Raw genomic sequence first — 19,601 nt, forward strand, 5'->3', positions numbered from 1 at the left:
TGGGAATGGATGACCTAACTTCAGAAAGTGAAAATGTTTTACTTCCTCATTCCGTACCTAATAAAGTCACTGATTCCGTTTATTCTTTTCAATAGCCTAGATTTCCTAAGTACAACAATGACAAAATCACTGCTAAAGACAAGGCTTATAATACCAGTGAGAACAGAGTGGGTGAGAAGAGAAAATGTTAGAATTTGTCAAAACAAAGGGTCTTTGGCTCTCAAATGCTCTTTAGACCAGGAAAGTCTAAAGTCCTTCAGTGGTTATTTAACGTTTCCACAGAGACTGAGATTCCTGTAAATTCTCTTTTGTCTCTGTAGCTTCCCCTGCCTCTCAGACTGGGCCACTTGGCTTGTTGAGAAGGTTCTGGAGCCCTCCTCAGGCTCTTCGGCATGACTTAATAATTTAAGATGTGTCCTATTGCTGGTGGCCTAGCAATTCTAGCCTCGATAGAAAAGGCGAAGGCAGACTACTGGAAATCACTTTAAAGGTTGAATCAGTGTATACTGATCGTATCTCTTCTCTTCCTCCTCCACTCTTAGTGGGTGGTTCTAATGGTTCTAAATGTCAGTGTCGGGTAATATAAAGGACATGAGCTTTGAAGTCAGAGAGACACAGGTTCAAATCCCAGCTCTGCTATTTATCAGCTGGGTGACTTAGGCAAATGTAGTTAATCTTTCTGAACATAATCATTCTTCATACATAAAGTGGGAATAATACGGTGCCTACCTCATGAGTTCTTCCTACCAAGTCGTGGAAGGTAAATGAGAAAGTATGTGATATGCTTAGCCTGATGCCAGGCTCATAGAAGGAGCCCAAAGAACGAGGATGACAATGGTGCTGAAGACAAGGGGTTAATGCAGGAGAGGGGAGGAAACTGGCAATGCTCTTCTCCTACTCTGCAGGGCAGACGCAACCAAGGAAGCTAGTGAGGGCACAAGGACATGCTGGGACAGTGGACCGGAAGTGCCCTTCACTCTGAAAGCTGTTCCCAAACTGAGATCGGGCAGGGAGGCTGTTCCGGCTTTCCCATTGTCCCTCTCCAGTTGTGCCCCTGAGCCTCCTCACGTGCCTCATTGGAGGCAACAGCTCTGTGTCTTGCCCCAAAGTCTGGCCTTGACCCCGCATGGGCTCACTGGCCCAGTGGCTGAGGAGGTAGAAGGGTAGACCAAGTTTCCAAAGGTAAAAGGATTGAAGGGCCCAGGGCAGGGCTGAAGGATGGGGTCTTGGCAATATGTGCTGGACCACCTGCTTCCTTGCCATCCTTTCAGGCACCTCACACAATGTGTGGGACACTGTAGACAGTCAGTGTCTATCCATAAAATGGATTTTCTGGTCCCAGGCACAAAGGCAAGCAAAGGGAGCCAGGCCCTGGGAAACTCTGATGTTTGCTTTTTGTCTGGCCACTCAGGATGGTGACTCAGGGTGGCAGTGGCTTCTGAGGCAGACAGTCTATGCCCTGGCTCAGCTGCTTACCAGCCCTGGGACACTGGGCAGATTACTTATGCCTCTGGGACTCAGTTTGCTCATCTGTAAAGTGGGAATAAGGATTTCACAGGGCTGTTGACAGGAATTAAATTAGTTAATATATATTCAATACAGCACAGTGCCTAGCACATAGTAAAAACTGAATAAATGACAGCGTTTTAGTTATCTTCACTATCATAATATTAGTACTGTTATTATTATTCTTCTGGCGTCGTGCTGATTATCTTGTTCTAGGCCAGAGGCTTCCCCTATCCCAGGGCACTCCCAAGCATGGTAATCAGTCTTCTTGAGGGTGGGCACATTTCCAATCACTGTTCAGAGCTTCCTCCGCCATCTAATCAGCTCCATTCAGATGCCTTGTATGAAGCACAGAAAGGAGAGCCCGTGGTTAGAGAGCGCCCTCTTCAGGTAATGACCGTCTTCCCATAACACTGCATTTATTCAAAGTCGCGCCTTCCTCTTCTGCCCTCTGTGGTATGTATCCTGGACCATCTGGGTCTTCCAGGGCTGAAACTGTAGGCAAGCTAGTACCCATACCATCAGGGCTGGCTGAGAGGGGGCTGGAGGTTAAATATACCCTCTGGAAAGAGTATCCCACACATAGAAATTTTCTATCATGCCTAAAAGTCAGTCCTCAGAGAGTCCTTCTGCGTCTAGAGGACAGGTCTTCAAGACTGCAGTACTGCGTAGCACTGCTCTCAGATAGAGCACACCCTCGGCTCTTAAAATAGTCGCAGCATAAGAAGAGAAGTTACTATTGTTTGGGTTCTTGTTTCATGCCATGCTCAGTGCTGAGCCCTTCGTGTGCATTGTCTCATTTAATCCTCACAACTTTTGAGGCCGGGATTAGTAACTTCACTATATACACAAGGAAACTCTGCTTCAGGGAGATCAGGAAACTTGACAAGTCACACGCTGGTAGGCAGTGGAACCCGGCACAGGCGTGCACATAACATGCTCAACACTCATGGGGTCGTTTTTCATACCCTCCTCCTCTCTGTGGCAAGACTACGTTTAGTAATAATTATGAAATGAAACAGACAATTATGAAAGCCAGAAAAGACATACAGACAGTGAAAATTGTCTCTGATTAAACCCCATATACATTTGTGTTGGTAGAAAGATTTTTGAGTGAATACAAAATGAAATAAATATTATAGTACAAAAAAGGAAAAAACAGTGGATTAATACTAATTATATTAATGGATGTTTAAATGGAACAAACATATGGTAAATAATAATATTGAAGTTTAATAACAACAAATTAGAAAAAATTACGATTTTTAAAGAGAGGAAAATATTTTAACTTTAAAGACCTTATTCGCATTCAGTGTACTAGCTTCCTAGGGCTGACAAAATACCAGAAACTGGGTGGATTCAAACAACAGAAATGTGTACTCTCACAGTTCTGGAGTCCAGCAGTCCAAAATCACCGCGTCGGCAAGGCCCTGCTCCCTCCGGATGCTGTCGGGCAGAGCCCTCCTTGCCTCTCCCTGGCTTCTGGCAGGGTCCGAAATCCTCGGTGCTCCCTGCCTTGCAATTTCATCGCTCTACTCTCTGCCTCCGTTGTCACGTGGTGTTCTCCCCGCTGTCTGTGTCTTCACATGGCGCTCTCCTCCCGGTGTGTCTCCTCTTCTCATAAGGACACCTGTCATATCGGATTAAGGGCCCACCCCTACTCCAGTATGACCTCATCATAACTAATTACATCTACAACAACTATTTCCAAATAAAGTCACATTCTAAAGTACTAGGGATTAAGACTCCAACATATCTTTTTGGGGCACACGATTCAACCCATAACATTTAGTAAAATATTTCATATGTCATGTGAACTAAAATTTGCACTTACCAAACAAAATATCACACCTTGAGTTCACATTCTGTTTTACTCATACATTTTATTTTATTTTATTTTTTAAAGATTGGCACCTGAGCTAACATCTGTGGCCAATCTTCTTTTTTTCGTTTTTTCCGTTCTTCTCCTCAAAGCCCCCCAGTACGCAGTTGTATATTCTAGTTGTAGGTCCTTCTGGTTGTGCCATGTGGGACACTGCATCAGCATGGCCTGATGAACGGTACCATGACTGGCAGACAGGCCCCAAGTAAAAAGACAGCAGGGCCATATGGTGTCTGATGGCAATCACCATTTAAATGTCTTCATCACTGGTCCACTGGGGGTAAATTTCTTTAGTAAGATGGCCTGGTTGGTGAAGGCTGTCCTTATTCAGCAGGCCAACAGGGCCTTGTGTCTGGGGGCAGGTGTGGGGGTATGAACTGCGCATTGCCAAGCCACTGTGACTCAGCATCCAGGCTCTGGGGATCTGTCCCAGAGACCGGGACTTGTAAGGATGGACCAGCCCCCAGTGCAGATTTCTGGGCAACTCACAGCAATGTAACCATGAGCCCATTTAGAACAGACTCCATCTTTTACCAATTGAGTAAGAATTGTCTTTCAGAAAATTTTCAAAGTCACGTAGCCAGATCATGTGCAGAAGAAGTCTTGGCCTGAAAAGAACACGGAACAAGGATTCTCCTCCCCACGGAACCAAAGGTGGGGACATGACTGGAACTTAAGTCAGACTCTTCTCAGAAGCAAGGGGTCTGTCATTCAGGAAGATCCAGTGTTAGAATTCCTCCCCCCCCTCATCATAAATGTAAAACCTCATCATGATGTTTAGAACCTCACCACAAATGCTTGAAGCCCACCAGTCAAAACCGGTCCTGCCAGCATTTCTGTGAACCAGCCTGTTCTCCCTAACCTCTTAAAATTTGCCCCAAATCCTGAATCGGGAAGACAGATCTGAGGGCACACACCCCCTGGCTCCCTGCAGATTGATCTCACAGAATAAAGCTGATTTCTTTTTCCCAAAACCTGATGCTACATAATTGGAGTTTTTTAATGCACATCAGGCAAGGGAACTCAGCCTTGTGTGATAACAGCAATGACAAGGTCTGCCTCACTCCAAAACACACGGCTGGGAAGGCCACTCAGGAAACACACCTGGGTGCCCTGACCCCACAGAAGCCCAGTGCATCCTCCCAGTACAGGTCCACGTGGGGTCTCACTCAAACAACCGTCACCTCTCCACATCAGGAGCACAGTGTGGGGAAGCCTTCACTCCAGGAAGACAGCCTGCAGGGCTGGGGTGGCCCCTGTTCACGCAGGCCTAAAGGTTCTGGATGTCTGAGGGCAGAAAGTGCTCTGGGAGTGAAGCACTCCAGCGTGAGCCACTCTGACTGGGCAGCCAGGCTCCCTTAGCTGGGTTCCCAGGTCTGGGCCCTGTAGGCATAGCCCAGGCCACAGGCAGGGACTTGTGGGGGACACACAGGGCTGCCCAGGTTCATTCTGCCCCAAAACAGAGTTGCCAGTTCTCCTAAAGCCAGACGTATACAGAATACATATGTGCCACATATGCATATACATATACAAATAAGAGCTGCACGACAACAAATATAGCAAGAGATATGATTCTTAATCGCAAGAGTGAACTTGGTAATGTAGTTTTTCTCCCCTAGTTAATCTGCAGATCTGCCATGTTTCCATTGCTGGCAGGGCGCTATGAACTGAACACCTCCTAGATCAATGATGGCTTTGCAGGGCTGCACAATCCTTGGGGAAGCAAGTTGGCAGGATATGTAAAGTATCATAAAAATACTAAAGCCATTTGGCCCATAATTCTACCTCTGGGAATCCATCCTAAGGAAATAATCCAAACTATAAGAAAAACCATATGCTCATAGATGCTCGCTGCAGTACCTATAATGATGAAAAATGGAAGCAGTGTAAATGCTAACTAATGGAGAATGATTATGGTGCATCATAGAAGGAGTTTTATGCAGATATTAAAATTACTGCACAGAAAATAAAATTAAGGAACAGAGCCGGACCCAAGGTCTATTTCTGCACGTAGTAAAAAGCTTAGAAGCAAATGTTTAAAAATTACATTTTATGAGTTAGGGTAGTAGGTGACTTTCTCCTTACTAAACGTTCTACAATCTTTTTGCTATATAAAAAGATAAATAAAGACAGAGCATAGTTGAGTTAGAAAAGTGTACTTTGTTCTTTGTGATTCAGCTAACCACATCAAAATGATAGGCAAGAAGTTTGACCTGCCAGATATCACTATATACTTGTTAGTTTTTTCCTTAATCGCAGACACAGTGCCAAAGAAGAAAAAAACATTTCTTGAATGCTTCTGGAATGTCTTAGAAGTGAAACTAATTAAATTACAGCATTCTATCTCAAATTGGCCACTGCATGGAGCAGGCCAGACCACACAATCATCCACGTAAGTCCAGCCATGGGGCTGCACAGTCTCCCCACCTGGGGTGGACTGGGGAGAGGGCAGGATCCACAAGGAGACCTGTCTCATGGGATCTGAGGCTTTGTTGTATCATGAGGGGACACTGTATGGGAAGGACCCAAAGAAGAATCATAAACGGGATAAAAACCCATGTTTTCAACCTCTTGCTACAATGTCTCGATCAAAAGTATCCTACTGAACTGTGTGTATTTCTATAAGCCATCTCAAATTCCTACTGGAACAAGACGATTATTTACGTAAATAAAACATCTACATTAAAAACCAACAACAAAAGTTTACTCTATGTCAAAGCCATATCAAAGGCATTCTGGCGGGGCTTGGGTGACAGAACTCTTAAACAAGGTGCCTTGTGAGGTGCCCTCAGGGGGGCCTAACATCTAGTAGGGGAGACAAGTGGCAGTGGGGAGGTGTATGAAAGTGGGGATGGGAAGATAAACCAAGAGATGAACAAATGAAGACCAGCATTCTGCAGATAAAGGAGAAGAAAATGGTAAGAGAAGAGAAGGGACAGGGCACTGTTGGGCTGGGAGGGATATCACAATATAAAAGACATGGGGGAAGACAGGCAGCCTGTGGACCACAGAACGCGTGAGACGTAATAGTGCTAATATAAAATAAATGTCGTTTCGGTTTGGCTTCATATTCCTGCCCGCTATTGGAGGTACTAGGAAACCCCATTTCGACTGAGGCACAAACACATCTTACTCATTTTGATTTATCTGAGAAATTTCAATCGAGTCTCTTAGCCCAGCACAGTACTCAGGTTGTCGTTTCTTTGAAAGAGACAAGTAATATATGAGTGCAGCCGACTCAGGGTCTTCTGCATGCCGTTTTATGACTGCCCTGCCAGCTCGGGAGCCCATCAATCTTGGCCTCTGTTGTGAGGTTGCTGAATGTGGCTTTGGTGCTGGTCAAAAGATTATCTGAAAGCTTAAACAGACACTGAAATTATTCTGGTTTTTTATTGCTTGAATGATGAACTGAAATATTATTTTTGAAGGATACGGCCTGGGTTTTTATTACTATGAAGATAAGCTAAGGTAGCTTCACTCTGCTGTCAAATTAAAAAGCTGTGCTATCTTTTCTGAGAATTCCTATGACACTTGGGTGGGACATCACTGAATATTTCTGCAGAAAATTGAAGACCACATGGGAATTTCTGTATCCCGTCAGTCAGCATCCATTGGACATCAACTTGATGTGAGGCAGTATACTGGACAAGGCAAGTTAAATTTACATATTTATGAAGACAGCCCTGCTTTCAGAATGCTCAGAATGAGCATCTTAGAGAGATCAGACAGAACATTAAGTAAAAACAGAAGAGTTCAATAACAGTGTGAAAGGACAACATGAGCAATTTAAGGCTGCAGAGTGAAAAAGTCACTAATATAGGTTGATTGCAAGGCCCACACGATCTCCCACCCACCTCCCTCCCTGCATCTGACCTCGTCTTCCCAGTCCTCCCTCCCATCCCCCTGCTCCAGCTACTCTGACCACCTCCCTGTGCCCGAGTGTGTCGGAGGCCCTCCCACCAAGGGCCTCTGTGCAGGCTCTCTCCACTGTTCGAAATGCTCTGAATGGCTTGCTCCTTCACGTTCTTTAGGCTTTTACCTACTTTTCGTGCCCTGAGGGAGGCCTGGCTACCCTATCTATATTTCCAAGCCCCCCCCCCCCTTCTTATACCTCCAACCTCTGCTTTGCTTATGTATTTATTTATTTATTTTTGAGGAAGACTAGGTCTGAGCTAACATCCGTTGCCAATCCTCCCCTTTTTGCTGAGGAAGACTGGCCCTGAGCTAACATCTGTGCCCACCTTACTCTACTTTATATGTGGGATGCCTGCCACAGCATGGCTTGATGAGCAGTGCCACGTCCGCACCCAGGATCTGAACCAGCGAACCCTGGGCCACCAAAGTGGAGCGAGGGAACTTAACTGCTGCACCACCGGGCCGGCTTCCATCTCCTGCTTTATTTTTGTCCTGAGCACTTACTACTGTCTAACGTAACATATGTTTATGTATATTGCTGACTATCCTCCCCAACTAAATGTAAGCCCCATAAGGGCGGAACTTTTTGTCTGTTTCATTACTGCTCTACTCCCAGAGGCTAGAACAGGCCCAACACATGGCAGGCTTCACAGATAGTTACCAAATGGACGAACGAACGGCCTCTTGAGTTCCTTGCTTGCGCTGGGTGCTTCATGTAAGTCAGGTGCTGGAACCCTCTCAGTAAGTCCATGAGGCAGATAGTATTTGTAGGAATTAAAACGTTTGTCCTCAAGCCCATGGCGATGTTTTGGAGTCCTCATTAGGGCAGGGCCAGCTGGATGTTTCCCAAAATGGTTCATAGGATAGTGCTCATGACTTTGGTAAATTTACTCTGGTCCAAGCCCTTTGGCCTTGCAGGCTCAGAAACACTTGGCCAAGTTTTCCAAACTGCCAATGTGTTCATTTACACTGAGAGAGACGGGCTCCATGAGCAGACAGGAGCACCACGTGCAGCAGCTGTTCTCTCTGGTACGACACGCCTCCGGCGCCTGTCTCTCCATCGGGATCGCCTGAGCTGAAGCTCATGCCTCTCTCAGCCGGGTCAGACCTCCCTCCGCCCCACAGCACTTGGAGGGAGGGCTGATCCCTCTCCTCACCCCTCTGTTTCCACTCTCCTCCTCCTCTGTCTCGCTCTGTGCCCCAGGAGGCGGCCCTGGGGTTTCAGTCGCATGCTAGCAGACATTTGAGGGGCAGGAAGAGGAAGAGTCAGGATGTTTCCTAAACTGCCCACTGCAGGGCCACCAATTTGGCATTAGGTCCAGTGATGTCACTCCCCCCTCTGGCCTCCCGTCATCGTGGGGGTGATAGCTCCCCCTGTGCAAAGTCATCAGATGCTGCACCATCTCTTGTTGGTTGCTTAGCCCATTCACACCTCTGTAAATTGTCTGCTTATTAAACTCTCTTCAGTTAACCCTTTAAGTGTGTCATCTGTTTTCTCCCAAGACCCAGACTGATGCAACCTCACTGCCAAGGTTTGACTTGAGGACTCTCCATTGGCTGTACTTCAAAGGTTAATCAGCTGACCAACTCTTTTATCAATTGATGGGAGCTTTTCCAGATCAGCGCTGTCCAACAGAGCTTTCTGTGATGATGGAAATGTCCTCAATCTGCACTGTCCAACATGATAGCCACTAGCCACGGTTGTCTACTGAGCACTTGAAATGTGACTAGTGACACCAGGAAACCAAATATTTAATTGTATTAATTTTAATTAAATTTAAATAGCACACACGACCACCATTTTGGACAGCACAGGTCTAGCCACTTACTCAAAGCACTGTTGGCCTAGTAGTTGTTTATTTGTCCTTCAAATGACATATCTGTCTCATCTCTTATGGTAGCAGTCTTCCTAATTTCCAAGTGTTAGGTGGAAAATTTACCATAGCCCCAGGGCTTACAACCATATTACCCAAAGAGGTTAGACAACTTGCCAAAGTGGGCTGTTCAATAGTAATTACACGACTGTTAAACAAGGAAAACCTGGTCTTCTTCGGTCAGGGGGAAGTATAACAGTGTTACACAGGAATTGTTACATGGGGTCCCTGTCTCTACCCTGTTTCTATTGGGAAAGTGGAACAAAATTTTCCCCCTTTATCCAGATAGAAAAGATTGAGGAAATAGATAATAATATAACAATAGTGAGTAAGTTCATGGAGAAAGAGTGACTTACTGACTGAATTGGGGCGAGGAACTGGACATGCACGGGCCAGGCTTTCTCCTCCTCTTAGGACCCAGCTGCCTGCAGGAAGCACACATTCTGCTCTCTCCTCCATCAGAAAACCACACAGGGCCGGCCACCAGATGGAGAGCCGGAACTGACCAATGGGTACGTGTGTCTAATTTTGAAGCTCAGTGTCAGAACGCCTTTCTCACAGCAGATATAAACTGTGCCCTAACATTTATCAGTAATCACGGAGTCATTTAGGTCTCCCATCTGCCTTACTCTCGTCTCATTTCTTAAATCATTAAGACCTTGGGAAAAAAAGAGTACTGTTATTATTGGGACCCTTCAAACATCCAATTTAAGAATCTAGTAAACGTTCTGTCTTAATGCAGTGCCATCTGATACATCAGGGAGAGCCAGCAAAGGAATAATGTAGCCCCAAGAAGGTGCTCTGTGAAAGGAAGGGTGTACAAGAAATCCAGGAGCAAGAAAACAAGGCAAGACATCATCACTACATATCTGAACCAAACATCCTTTTGCCTGTTGCTTTATCAATTAGGTATGTAGTCCACAAGGAAGGCACTTTGTTCATGGCTGAAACTTCAGCACTTAGATTCCACCTGGCACATAGTAGTTGCTCAATAAATGCTTTTTGTATGAATAAATAAAGTGCGATTGCCAGTGGTAGAAGCAGAGACTTCTTTTACATGTAAATCCGCTAAGGCCAAGAGAACAGGATTACTCAAGGAGAAATAGCTAATTCGGGGCAGCACCTACGTTCCCTGGCTCCCACTCTAATGCTCTTTCCATGACGACACGCTGCCTGCCTCTCCTTCAGGCTGCCTCCCAACTCCAGGCTCTTGATGAATTATCTCACCTTTAACTTAATTTACCTTAATGCTCTTTAACCTCTGACTTTAATTTTTTGGACTAGTCAAGCAAAACGGTTCCTATCTCCAAAACATGACTTGTTTCCTCTAGTCTCTGAGCCTCTCTGTGCATGCTCTTCTCACTCTCTGAAATAAGCAGGGCCTCGCCAAACCGAGTCCCTTTAAATCTCCATTCAAACCTTCTCCCCTCTAAGGACTCCCTCCTGATCACCTTTCCCAGCTTTAATTGTATCATTAAAGCCTTTATTTTACCTACTTATACCAATATTCTTGTGAGCTACGCTAGTTTAAGTAGATCCCTAGGTAGAATTGAAAGATATCGTTCCGGGCACCTAGCTCTCATCTGTTTGTCTTTCTCTGGAAATTTCCTCCCTCTGCCTCCATTCCCACCCAAGACACAGGGTGGGACCCAGCAGCTATGTTTGTCCTAAGATCCTATCTCCCTGGTCAGATGACTAACCCGGGTGTGGACAGCTGACCCAACCTGGCTAATGAGATGTTTCTCCAAGAAACTGGAAATTTTGAGCTGTGAGACACAGAGTGTTTTGGGAGTGGCGTGCGGGTTTGAGGAGAGGGTCCTTGCTGCTGACTTCAGGGCATAGCAACGTTCTAGAGAGAAAATTCACGAATCCAGCTGCTGAGCTCCCTGCAGCTTCCTGGTCCCTGTTGTTTCTGAGGCCTGGGTTTTCACCCCTTCTTTGGATTCTATGAACCCCAGCATCTTTCCAGGATATTCTTGCTTTTGCATGAGCCAGTTAGCATTAGTTTTTATGAATTGATATCAAACTAAGACCTGACCCAATCTCCTCATTTTGAAGAAGACTTGAGGTCCAGAGATAGCTTCCTTTAGGCCTTTTGAGGCACGTCTGTCCTTTTCTCTTCCACTAGCTTGTCATTTGCCTCTTTCCTGTCTCCCTCGTCACCCACATCCCACCCCCTGTCCCTGTCTGGGCTGCACACCGGTGAGAGTGCCCTCCTTACCATGAAGCCTGGAGTCTGCCCCACCGCACTCCTCTCCCCACTACATGGCCCTGTCTCAGGGAGGTGTTTCATAAAACACATGGTGCCTTTACAGCCATTTTGCCCTGGTTCTCCCACAGCCATCCAGCCCTGGTCATCTCTCAAGGCCATTTGCTCAAGAGCTCCCAAGTGGAGATCCCACAATGTGAAAAGCACTCTTTAGGAACAAGTCTCTATCAGTAATCTGCATGGGTTTTGCCAGCCCCAAGAATGAAAACTCAGGTTCTGGGTGCCATAACAATAGATGGTGATAGCTGACACTTCCAGCTCGAAGATTTAGATTTTATTCGCAGCTCTGCCCCTTTGTAGGACTGTGGACAAGGAACTGCATTGTGTCAAGATAGTTGTCCTTTCAGTGCCTCTGTCACTGCCTCCAACTCGACTGAGGTTGAGAAGCGAGGGTGCAACATGGATGGAAATAGAAACTGCCCTCTTTGTAAAAAATAATAAATTAAAATCTAAACACTGAGTGTTTTATTATTTATTTTAAATTCTGCTGTGAGAAAAGCTAGCATATTGTTTTACAGAATTTAATGGCTTTCAGAAACTCACATTGTTCTTTGATTTTTTTTTTTTAGGAAGATTATTCATGAGCTAACATCTGCTGCCAATCCTCCTCTTTTTTTTGCTGAGGAAGACTGGCCCTGAGCTAACATCCGTATCCATCTTCCTCTACTTTATATGTTAAGACACCTACCACAGCATGGTGTGCCAAGCGGTGCCATGTCCGCACCCGGGGTCCAAAGCGGCGAACCCCGGGCCTCCGAAGCAGAATGTGCAAACTTAACCACTGCCCCACCCAGGCCGGCCCCCTGATTTTTTTAAGGTAACTTTTTGTAATAACTACTCTATGATAGTCACAAAAATGGACCATTTAATTCTAACTTTAAAACAGAAATTAAAAAGGAGACTTGTGATCCCTTGGGAAGTAAAGGAGAATATTTGTTTTCAAAATTAATTCTGATGTTTTATTTATCATTTAAGGCTTGACTTTTAGTACCTAAGGATGATTTCATACCTGTGTATTTTCTAATCAGTTTTGCAATATTTTTAAGTATAGCACTGACTGTGTCCCCAGTTGTGTTGATGTGTGCTTAAGGAGTTCAAAATCTGGATGTAGAGACAGGACTCACGCATATGAATCAGATAACAACCTAAGACAGAATAAATTTGCATCCCATGGAGGTCAAGAAGCAGGAGATGATTATATAACTATGTCTACGATTTTCAGAGAATGGTTTCCCTTTCAAAGGCATTAATAAGTACATCTTTAAGTATTTACATAAAAGGGAATAATTTTCAAGTCGTGTTTCATAACCACTTCAATAACACCATTATTCAAGGAAGTTAGAAAAGCACAGAGACGCCTTAAAAAGAGACTTCCCTGTGTGATGTCAGTTGAAAAGCCAGTTAGACAGCTTCACTTCCAGACAGGCATGCTGGCTCAGAAGGCACAGCTCCAGCCAGATGCTCATGCCGTGTGTGACTCAGGGACGTGCTTGCTGTTTCGTGGCAGGAGAGGCCAGCACTGGAGCTAGCTTACCTTCTGTGGATGCCAAGCATACTTGAAGACAGCAACTTGGTTGACGCAAATTCAAAAGCAATGTGAAATGCAGCAAAGAAGACTCCCAATATATTTCTCACTCCAGGACAGCGGAAGGACACAACCTGGGGTGTTCAATGGTTTGAACTGGTATCTTAGCCTTACTACTCTTTAGCTGTGTAATCTTGGACAAGTAACTTCTCTGCCTCGGTTTCCTCATCTGTAACACAGAGATGACAAAATGTTTACTATGATGGTTAAATGAATTAAACATGTAAGATGGGTACTTCCTGGCACACAGTCAACACTCAACCAATGTAAGCTCTTTTTTTCACTGAAGGCTATTTGAGTTGTTTCTTAAAGGATACTCCAGTCCCCAGAGGGCAGTGGTCTCTTGACCCTTTTCCTCAGAATCACATCCAGTTGTCTAAATCAGCTGGAGAAAAGAAAGGTGAGGAATGGCAAAGTTCATATGAATATTTGCTGCATCCATTTGGCATATCATTTCTGTCTGAATGTGTACCTACATTCTGTTGTGTATCCATGCTATGTGATCTGGAACCACGCAACACTCAAGGTAGATAACCTCCAGGACAGAAGTAATAAACTGTGGTAACTTAGTTAGTTATTTCCACGTCAAAGTATATGGTAGGCAGAGGACAACAATAGAGCCAGGTAAAGAGAGACGAGGAAGGGATAGGAGCCTGAGAGAGATGAGCCTCCTAGAGAGATGAGGAACGATGCTACCTCACCAGTGTTTGAACCAATCCTGTGACATTTCTCTGGCCAATGAGCCTTTTAGCAAAGTAGGTGGTGATCAAGGACATTTAAAGTTTGAGTGATCTCTTTGCCCAAATAATCCTGAACTTCTGCTACAGGAGCTTGGTAGAAATATACTTGAAATCTTTGCTACATCAATCTGAATTATGCTGTCCTTTCCCACTGGACTGAAATCCTGAGGGCAGAAGCCTTGTCTATCCTGCTTTTTTACATATCCCCCTTCCTAGCCTAGAACTGTGCTTAGAATAATACCAGCACCTTATTTTTTGACTGCTGGATCAGATCCTGGGAACTTGTGACTGACAATAATTCAAACAGTTCAGTTCCACATGGGTGCCCATGCATTTGTAACATTCTTTTTGGAAGTGCTGGGGGACAACCTGGGGAATGTGTAATGGATTTGGAAAGGCTATCCAAGCGTTGAAAATGCATCAAGTGTTCTAGCCTCATACATCACCAGCCTGATGCCAATCCCCACTGTATGATGGGACCTGGATCTGACATCATTTGACTTTTGGCAGATAGCAGAGTAGTTATGAAATTTATCCAGACGCATCATCGTGAGAAACCCCAGAAGGACCTTCATATCTTCCCAGACCCTTGTTCTTAGTGAGTCTCCAGCACACCGCCATTGCCGATCAATGTTTACGTGACACATCAATACTAAATATAACTGTCCTGCCTTTGCCTTTCAGATTTATCTTAAAGAATGAATAAAAGAAGTTAAATGATTATAGGAATCCACTTCTGTTTCTACTGACACGTCCAGAATTTCTAGTCTTGAATCATTCCACGCTTAAACCTCAAACTATTAGGTGCCTGATTTATGAAAGGAAAAAGAAATAGATTGACAACTGGATAAATTCTGTCATGGGTTGGAAAAACCAGTCTATTGGCATTTCCAAAATCTTCCCCATTTATTCTTTATTATAAATGTGTATAAAATAATTGTTGAAACTTGGAAATTTATTGTATATGCTTTTAAGTAAATTTAACTCAGATTCTCAGTCTAATTAGTTGTCTACTTCTCAAGATTCATGAAACTGTAGTATTTTAAACTTTTGGACTCCTTTCCTTGTAAATCTTTCATTATGCAGATGAGAACACCGGGGCTGGGAAAAGGACTGGCTGAGCCCTGGTCCCCCATTTGCTCTGTTAGATCCAAGATAAGCCTCCAGGTCTCCCACTCCTCTTTCCATCCTTCAGTTGGTCTTCATTCTGCTCCAAACTGTTATCCTTCTTTCAATCATGGGCCACATCCACAGGAGAGTAGTGTTCAGCTTGTAGGGACTCACTTCCAGAAGCGTAGGTGTTTTGGTTAATGACTAACTCGCTACTTCCAAAAGTGGAGTTGCAAAAAGGTTCTTTTGTTCTCTAATGAAATTAGTTCCAACACCACTCCAGACATGGGAAAATAGAAGCCAGTTCCAATGTTGCCTATTATCACACTGAGATCCACTTGGGGGAGAAGGGGAGACTCCTAGCCACGATGAATACAGCTCCAACCTTGCCAGGCAGAGGGTAGCACATGGTGACAGTGCAGGAGGGAGGAGACAGTGGCCTCAGGCCAACAGCTGACATGTCCCCAGGGTGGGGAAGGAAGCGGTTCCACTGGGGGTTCCAATGAGTTTAACAGAACAGCAGGAACCAGAGTGTAGGTCATTCCACAGGCTCAGAACCGAGGGACTCCTCCAAGCACGGGGCTAATGGTCAGGGCTCTTCTTGAGAGTGGCCAGTTAATCATGAGTACAGAGCTTAGAGAGAAAAATAGCCCACCGACTCTTTCAAGTTACCTTACTAAAAGCCAGTTACATGCCTGCAATTGAAACATAACATTTGTGCCTAAAAAAACTTTATATTACTGCACTGTAACACATTTTTGTCATCTTCATTATACTGAAATATTTACAATCTATAGTCTACAGAAGGGGGCAGTCTATTAAGAGAAAAAGTCTTTACATGATTACATTTGCTCTGAGAGCACAGATTCCACCAATTGAGGGGTTTTCTCTAGGGATCCACACCAAGATGATTAATAAAAATGGAGAACTCAACATTTTATTTAATTAAAATAAATAACTTTCTAAAATTTCTCTTTCTGGCTATTTGACCACTTCAGGGTCCAACAGCATTTTGCATAGTGGCAAGTGAAGTGGTTTCCATTGTTCCATTTTCACAGAGAAGGATGCAGCATTTGGGCCCTGTGAATCCTACTTGGTAGACTGGCATTCTAGCAACTTCTGTACTTGTCTTTAGCTCTGCTTAGTGATTGCCCTCAAGAGGATTTCAAAATAGTCCCCCAACTAAGGGTTAGACTACTTAAGGATTGAGCATGTCATTTAAGGAACCTAAAGACCTTTGAAAGTTGAGCCATTGTCATTGCGTGTGATAAGAACTCCTTTCTTTCTTGAGTGTCTAAAGGAAACAATATTTACCACAGTGTACTATTTATTCCACATCTCTTCCTAATGAGTCATCTTTCTTGTAGTTTAACAACTAATCTTTTAGACTCTCACCTGCTCTAATTTCAGCTCAAAGATCGTAAAACATTGGCTATTTGACTTTCCCCTGGCGTCATGTTCTTATTTTACCTTCCACCCTTGGACATGCTCTAATGATCCAGTGAGCCCACGGGTCAGCGTAGAGTCGCTTTTTAAGTTTAGACAAAGGGTAGTCTCTATTCTGCCCTGCTTCTGATACTGATGGGGAACTGTGTAAACTTAGCTTTTAACGTGCTGTTAGAAATTGGTTTTCATACCATTGTAAGCCTTAACCATGAGATTGTTAAGTGGTAGAGCCATTTTTCATAGGCTATCATCGTGGTGATACGGGACAATGAGAGGATTAGCATCTTGGCATCAAAACCTAACCCCATGGGGCCGGCTCCACGGCCGAGTGGTTAAGTTCGCACGTTCTGCTGCGGCGGCCCAGGGTTGGGATCCTGGGCGCGGACATGTCACCGCTCGTCAGGCCTTGTTGAGGTGGTGTCCCACATTCCACAACTGGAAGGACCTGCAACTAAGATATACAACTGTGTACAGGGGGGGTTGGGGAGATAAAGCAGAAAAGAAAAAAAAAAAACCTAACTCCAGGGCTTGTAAAGGTAATCTGTTATTTCATTCATTTCTCAGACATTAATGAAGTATCTGCTAGCTACCAGGAACTTCACCAGGTTCTGAGGTTACAACAAGGAATGAGACAAATTTTTCCCTTAAGAAAGTTACAGTCTCGTAGGGCAAAATACCTACTATAACTTGATGTTATAAAATAACAAGTAAGTGCTTTGAGGAGTACTTAACAGGCATGATGGGAGCACTCAAAAGGGGTACCTAACTCTGTAGTGGAGGAGAAAAGAGGTCAGGAAAGGCTTTGTGGAGGAGCTGGCACCTGAGCTAAGTATGAAAGAATGAGGAAGAGTTAGTCATTTCATTTTGTTTTGCTTTGGGGGAGGGTGGCAGTGTAGAGAGGAGAAAGAGAAGAGCATTACAGGCAAAAGTGAGGGCAGGTACAAAGATGGAGAAGCCAAAACTAGAATGGATATGCAAGAAACTAGATAAATTATTAGCGTTGTTGAAGCCAAAATTGTGAGACAGATAGTGTAAGTGATGAAGCTGGAGGGGAAAGCAGGAACTCACCTTGGGACAGAGAGCTTTAACTTTACCCTCTCAGTGATGGGTTTTGAGATGTAATAACATAATTGGTTTAAAATTTTTAATATATCCTTTTTTTGTGGCTTTGTAGAAAATGGATTTGGAGAGGACAAAATGGGAAGAAGGGAAACAAGTTAAGAGACTAGGCCAGTTAGAAATTCAGAAAGAGATGATGAGACCCTGGACCAATGACAGCAAAGCTGGAAGTGCTGTGATGAATTTGAGAAATATTTAGGCATTAGCATTGACATGGCCAGATTAGAGTTAACAAGAGATGAGGGATAGTAAAGAAAGGGGAAATGCCAAAAATAACTTGAGGGACTGGTTCATATAACCAACTAAAGGAGATTAGAATAGAGGAGAAAATATTAATTCTGTCTGTGCTACGTTGAGTTGACATTCAGGAGTGAAGTTCAAGTAGATATGTCCATCAGGCATTTTATTATTGAAGCCTAAAATTCAGGGAAGAGGTCTGGACTAGAGGTACAGATATAGGAGGCACCCACATATGTGTGGGTTCAAAAAAATGCACGTAGATGAAATCACTCAAGCAGAGTGCATTAGAGTTGTTAGAATCAGAGGAGTCATGGACTTAGAAACCTCAACATTTAAAGGGAAAATGGAAGATGAACAGCCCATGAAGAAGCAGAGAAGGACTGATTAGAATGATAAGGAAGACCAGGAGAGTGGGCATTCCTGAAGCTAGAGGAGAAGCAAGTGTCAAGAAGGAGGAGACACCACCAGGGTCAAAGCGACAGCTAGACACTGTGAGTTAGGGATTGATCTGTGTTCCTTGGTGCGAGCTAAAGTTTGGATTACTACAGCAGCCCCCATGGCATGACTGGGGCCGGAGAGCTTCCAAGCTGGCTCTCTGGTCCTTCCAGAGATTCCCTGAACTACAAAATAACTTTTAACAAACGTGGCATTGAGCCAGTAGATTGAATTCTGTTGTTTGTAATAAAGAGCGCTGACTGATACATGTTTGAAAGCATCAACTTTTTTCAAGAGGGGAGCAAGATCATTTGCTGAAATTGAGAGGTGGGAGCTTGAAGAGTGTGATAATGGTTTAGAGTAGTCAATGAGAACGCCAAGAGAAGAAGTGACCCAAAACTTGCAGAAGAATTCCCAGGAAGCCTGAGGTCCAGCTGAAGTTAGAGCCATGACTCTTATCTTAGTAGCCCTTATCTTCGTGATTGTGTGATTTTCTTTCTCCAGCAGAATAGAGTAGGGAGTAAGGGAATTGAAAATGGTGGTAAGAAATCAACCAAGGAAGACTGTGCTGAAGAGAAGAAAGGGCAGAAGGTGGCTGATAAACCAATAAAATTGAAGGGACCAAGGGAATAAAAGTTTCTTTGTGTTAAAAGAGCAGTATATTGTGAGTGAATTCATGAGAAAACTGGGAGAACAGTAGGTTGTAGCCAGAAGCTGCAATGTTCAAATATTATATTTGTGGAAAGTTGACATAAGAGGAGCCATTTTAAAGTAGAGCCAGAACAGCCATTCCAGAGAAACTGCCCTGCTCGTCTTGTTCCTTGACTCTTGAACTGGGTCAAACCTTTAGATTGGGTCAAAATGGCAATTGTTTTACAAGAAATTGCCTGAGAAGTCAGCAGGAGAACAGACATCCTGATCACAAAGACTGAGGATTGTGGACTTTCTGAAGGTAGAATAAGTAGTCAATCAATGTTTAGACAAGACTAGCTCTCTGCCTCCAACTCCAATTAAAATTCTCTGAAATACAACCTCCTTTCTTTGCCTTGAAAAGCCCCTGACTTTTACTCCTTAGTGGGACACTGTTTGGGTTTCTACCTGAATCTGTGCTCCACAAATTGCAATTCTTTGATCCCAAATAAATGCTCTGCCTCTTAAACTGGTTTCTCTTCTTGCAGGTTGACAGATTTTAGAGGTAGAGAGGATCTAGCTCACAGACAAATACAAAGGAGTAGAGTATGTCTCTGGAATTAAAGAGATCCAGGAATGTGTGGGTTCCCACGTACCCCCAAGCCTTCTTCTGTTCAGGTCAACCATCCCCAATTCCCTTAACTATCCTTCACTTAACTTATTCATTCTTCTCTGGAAAAACTGCACTCGGTTGTGATTGATGTCATCTTAAACTGTGGCACTCAAAATTGAACACAGTTTTCCAAAGGTAATCGGACCAAAGGAGAATATGGTGGAACTATCTAACCTT

General features: G+C 44.1%; 1 long non-coding RNA gene across 1 annotated transcript in view; it reads left to right on the forward strand.

Moving 5' to 3' along the window:
- LOC139042259 (uncharacterized) overlaps positions 1 to 14,490 on the forward strand; it is a 41,174-nt gene extending 26,684 nt beyond the window's left edge. Inside the window, exons 2-4 of the long non-coding RNA XR_011498772.1 lie at positions 9,920 to 10,086; positions 12,016 to 12,263; positions 12,954 to 14,490. This is a non-coding gene — a long non-coding RNA (uncharacterized lncRNA). The remainder of the gene's footprint in view (positions 1 to 9,919; positions 10,087 to 12,015; positions 12,264 to 12,953) is intronic.
- Positions 14,491 to 19,601: the final 5,111 nt, after the last annotated feature.

This window comes from Equus asinus, chromosome 27 (assembly GCF_041296235.1).
Source record: "Equus asinus isolate D_3611 breed Donkey chromosome 27, EquAss-T2T_v2, whole genome shotgun sequence".
Taxonomy (NCBI): domain Eukaryota; kingdom Metazoa; phylum Chordata; class Mammalia; order Perissodactyla; family Equidae; genus Equus; species Equus asinus.